The following is a 5,392-nucleotide window of genomic DNA, read 5'->3' as shown; positions in this document are numbered from 1 at the left end:
GGGAGGAGCTAAGAGGCCTGGTGGCCCCGCCTTCCTCTGCCAGCTCCCCTCCGGGCTCAGGTTGCAGAAAAGCCTGAATGGCTCCCTACCCCTCTGTGGGACAGCCGAACATCAGACATGGGTGACGGAGAGTCAGCCTAGGTTACGTTGTGAGATCAAGTTTATCCTCAGCTACCTAGTGAGACCCTCTCGCGCCATAAAGAAATGAAGGTGGGGTGGGGAAAAGGGATTCAGAGCAAGCGGGATGGCTCAGAGGGTGAAGACTTGGCTTCATATGCCTGGCCCATTTAGTTCAATCCTCAGACTCCACATGAGACAGAGAAACCAGGCCGCGGGGCACACTCCTTTAATCCCAGGACTTGAAAAGCAGGTGGATCTTTGTGAGTTAGCAAATTCCAGGACAGCCAGTCTCTGCTATGCAGATACTCTGTCTCAAAAAACAAAAACCAAAAAGCCCCCCAAACAAACAAATCCAAAACACCAACACCAAGAAGAACAAAATAGGGGCTGGGGATTTAGCTCAGTGGTAGAGCACTTACCTAGGAAGCGCAAGGCCCTGGGTTCGGTCCCCAGCTCCAAAAAAAAAAAAAAAAAAAAGAAGAACAAAATAATCTGGTTAGAAGAATTAAAACTTTCCGGGCTGGAGAGATGGCTCAGCGGTTAAGAGCACTGACTGCAGGGGTTGGGGATTTAGCTCAGTGGTATAGCGCTTGCCTAGGAAGCGCAAGGCCCTGGTTTCGGTTCCCAGCTCTGCAAAAAAAAAAAAAAAAAAAAAAAAAAAAAAAGAGCACTGACTGCGGGGCTGGGGATTTAGCTCAGTGGGGGCTGGGGATTTAGCTCAGTGGTAGAGCACTTACCTAGGAAGCGCAAGGCCCTGGGTTCGGTCCCCAGCTCCAAAAAAAAAAAAAAAAAGAAGAAGAACAAAATAATCTGGTTAGAAGAATTAAAACTTTCCGGGCTGGAGAGATGGCTCAGCGGTTAGGAGCACTGACTGCAGGGGTTGGGGATTTAGCTCAGTGGTAGAGCGCTTGCCTAGGAAGCGCAAGGCCCTGGTTTCGGTTCCCAGCTCTGCAAAAAAAAAAAAAAAAAAAAAAAAAAAAAAGAGCACTGACTGCGGGGCTGGGGATTTAGCTCAGTGGGGGCTGGGGATTTAGCTCAGTGGTAGAGCGCTTACCTAGGAAGCACAAGGCCCTGGGTTCGGTCCCCAGCTCTGAAAAAAAAGAACCAAAAAAAAAAAAAAAAAAAAAAAAAAAAAAAGAGCACTGACTGCTCTTCCAGAGGTCCTGAGTTCAATTCCCAGCAACCACATGGTGGCTCACAACCATCTGTAAAGAGATCTGATGCCCTCTTCTGGTGTATCTGAAGACAGCTACAGTGTACTTATATATAATAAATGAATAAATCTTTAAAAAAAAAAGAAGGATCACAGCATGGATCATACCTCATAAAAAGAAGAATTAAAACTTTCCCCTTTGTGAGCGTTTTGCTTGCATATAGGTCTCTGATCACATTCATGCCTAGTGTCTTTGGGGACAAGAGAAGGGTTGGATCTCTAGAGACTGGGGCTGCAGTCAGTTGTGAGCGGCCCTGTAGGCCCTGGGACTAGAACCTGGGTCCTCTGCAATAGTAACAATCTCTCTAACCACTGAGCCATCTCTCTAACCCTCCCTATATATTTTATTTATGCATATGTATGTGTGCCTGCATAAGTTTATGTGCATCTTGTACCTGCTGGGACTGGAGTTAGAGATGGTTGTGAGCTGCCATGTGGGTGCTGGGAACCAGACCGAGGCCATCTAGGATCATCAAACCTTCTAAATGTTGACCATCTCTCCTGTCCCTTTCTCTGTGCAGTCCTGGCTGTCCTGGAACTCACTCTGTAAACCAGGCTGGCCTCAAACTCAGAGATCCACCTGCCTCTACCTCCAAGTGCTGGGATTAGAGATGCATGCTACCCACTGCTGCCACCACTACACGGCTATTTTTAAAGGGTCATTTGTGTATTTGTGTGTGTGTGTGTGTGTGTGTGTGTGTGTGTGTGTGTGTGTGTATTAGTGTATGCCATGTGCAAATAAATGTTTGAGGAGGCCCTGAGAGGTCAAATCCCCTGTAGCTGGACTTACAGGTGGTTTGTAAGCTACCCCAAATGGGTGCCGGGAACTCAATTCAGGTCCTCTGGAAATGCAAGACGTGCTCTTAATCACTGAGCCACCTCTCCAGTCTGTCTCCCTCTTCGTGTGGATTCCAGGGATTGAAGGAAGCTCCTCAGACTGTGAGGTAGGCGCTTTTGTCTGCTGAGTCATCTCAACGGCTCCCTCTTACTATATAACCCAGGCTGGCTTCAAACGTGATCCTCCTGCGTCAGTCTCCCAAGTACTGTGACTTTAGGAGTGTGTCACACACACACACCCGCGCCCCTTCCTGCCTTACAAATCTCTGGCTTCCCCTGCAGTCCTGTTAGGTTACCCCAGTTTAGGGAGAAATGGGGATGTGAGTTCGAAGCACAGGTTAACCCTGGTAGTCCATCTCCAGCCCTCCTCATTCTGTTCCCAGCACAACTAGCAAACAGAATGGCAGATAACAAGCCTGCCAAGGCCGGGGTCCCAAGGCCGGGGTCCCAAGACCAGGCCCCGACTCCTAGGAACCGTTAGCCCGTCTGTAATTCCTGCCAGGAGAGGTGCTGCAGACACCTACATCTAATAGCCGTGGATTCCCTCCTCCCAACCAGTGCTGACCCCATCATGTACTTGTTTGAGCATGTCAATGCTCTCACAGGCCAAGGCTAATCTTAGCCTGGCATCCTCAGGGTCCTGCCTGGCCCACCTCACCAGCCTCGTAGGCTCCTCTCCCAGGACCCGGGCTCCAGGCACTTAGCATTTCTGCAGGCTCACCTGAGTGTCCTCCATCTTGGCTCACACAGTTGCCTCTGCCTAAGCAGAGCTCCGTGTCCACTTCCCATAAAACGAACGTAGGGAGCATCGCCCCTCGGAGGTACTCGGGTGAATAGTTTGTCCTTTGGTATTTGTGCCAAGACGAACTAAAACCAAAGCCCGCACAAGGTCCTGAGTTTTATTTTCAGTGTCTCAAAAATAAAATAAGAAATCAAAGCTGGGTGGGGAGGAGGGTGGCCCGCCTATAGTCCTAGCACTCAGCGGCAGAGGCAGGAGGATTCTGCAGTTTGTTTGAGCCAGGATCTCGCTAAGTAACTCTGGCTGGCCTGGAATCGGCCTCAAACTCAGAGAGATCCACCTGCCTCTGCCTCCTGAGTTGTTGGGAGTTTTATGTTGTTTGTTTACGGCAGGCCGTCAGACACACCAGAAGAGGCCATCAAATCCATTATAGATGGTTGTGAGCCACCGAGTGGTTGCTGGGAATTGAACTCAGGACCTCTGGAAGAGCAGTCGGTGCTCTAACCACTGAGCCATCTCTCCAGCCCCTCATTTGTTTGTTTGTTTGTTTGTTTGTTTGAGATAGAGGCTCACCATGTAACGCTGGACAGCCTGGAACTCACAGAAATCCACCTGCCTCCCTACTGTGTGTACCTTCACAGCCAGCAGTGGGAGGATTCTGATTCGTTAGGCCAGCCAAGGATACATAGTAAGACCCTGTTGTCCCCCTAAAAAAGTTACATGAATATAGCCACTGGGGGAAAATGTTGTTGCCTAAGATAAGAGGTGACAAAAAATATGGAGGCTGAGACAGAAAATTTACTCTAGCCCAGAGTTCAAGGCTAGACCGAGCAACATCATAAGACGACTGCTCTAAAAAGTAAAATAAACAAAACGAAAAACCATAGTCCGGGAGCATGGTTAATCTATCCAAAGTAAAAAAAAAAAAAGAAACATTGAAGCTGGAAAAATGGCTCAGCACATAAATGCACGCATGTGCCTTATACCCAAATAGATGAGTTAGATCCCTGGGACCCACAGGATGGAGAGACAGCTGACTTCCAAAAGTTGTCCTCCAACCGCCACATGCATGTTGTGGCATGTGTGTACTCCCTCAATACACACAAATGTTTTTTTTTTTTAATCAGTTAACATAAAATGGGGGTGTGGTGACTTACACCTTGCAATCCTGGTACTAGGAAAGCTAAGCTAGGGAAATTGTTATTTATTTAAGGTCAGCCTACAATAGTTGTAGGTTGGTGGTTCACAACCATCTGTAAAGAGATCCGACGCCCCCAGCTCCGGGAAAAAAAAAAAAAAAAGAACCAAAAAAAAAAAAAAAAAAAAAAAGAGAGAGATCCGATGCCCTCTTCTGGTGTATCTGAAGACAGCTACAGTGTACTTATATATAATAAATGAATAAATCTTAAAAAAAATAGTTGTAGGTTAGCCTAGGCTATGTAGCAAGCTCCTGTCTGAAAAAGCAAAAATCGATATTTCCCTGGTAGAAGAAATACCATGATCAGGAATGTGTGTGGGTTCCCCCCCTTCCTTTCTTTCTTCCTTTCTTTTTTTCAGGAAAGTGTCTCCTCCATTGCACTGCAAATATGCCAACCCCTGCAGGTTCCCCAGATTTGAGAAACAGGACTGCAGGATTGGTGGTTGTGGGGCTTTGTGTTATTCCCCCATTAAGAATAAAGTAAGATAAAATTATGATAAATAAGTGAGGAAGGGGGGCTGCAGCCACAAACACCTTTAATCCCAGCACCCTGAGGCAGGGGCAGGTAGATCTCTATGAGTTCAAGGCCAGCCTGGTCCACACAGTGAGTTCGAGAAATACACAGAGAAACCCTGTCTTGAAATACAAAGTACAAAAAATATGAATAAATAAAATAGACAAATAAATGAACTTGACTTGCTTTTGACAGGCAGGGGTTGATCATAACTGAAGAGTTTACCCCTAGGGACAAGCTGTTGAAGAAGTTCCAGGCATATATTTTCTCTTGACACCTAATTAATGCCTCTTTAAGTCTTCACTTGGCAAGAATCCCCCAGCTGTTTCTAAGAAAGTCCCTGTGTCTTCCAAAGTATCTCTCCAGGGTCCCCTCAGGCTGGTGATGACTCTTAGCGGATGGAGCTGTGAGCTTCCTTCTTCCAGCAGCACAGCTCTGAACACACAGTGAGAATGGGGAGAAAGAGAGAAACTATGGCCGACCAGGTTTTAATGTGCAAAGTCCAGCCTCGGTGGCCCAGGCCTTTTGTCACTGACTGAGGCCAGAAGACTGTGAAGTCCTGGTTTGCCAAGTCACAGAGTGAGTTTGAGGCCAGGAAGAGCAATTTAATAAAACTATCTTAAAATAGAAAAAGAAAAGAAAAGGAAAGAAGGCTGGGGTTAAAGCTTAGAGCGCTTGCCTAGAATCTCCCAATGAGGGGCTGGGGGCGTGGCTGCCTAGAATCCCCGAGGGGCTGGGGGCGTGGCTCAGTGGTAGAGCACTTGGCTAGTT

This window comes from Rattus norvegicus, chromosome 12, assembly GCF_021556685.1.
Source record: "Rattus norvegicus strain SHRSP/BbbUtx chromosome 12, alternate assembly SHRSP_T2T, whole genome shotgun sequence".
Lineage (NCBI taxonomy): Eukaryota > Metazoa > Chordata > Mammalia > Rodentia > Muridae > Rattus > Rattus norvegicus.
Note: the sequence above shows the minus strand (reverse complement) of the source record.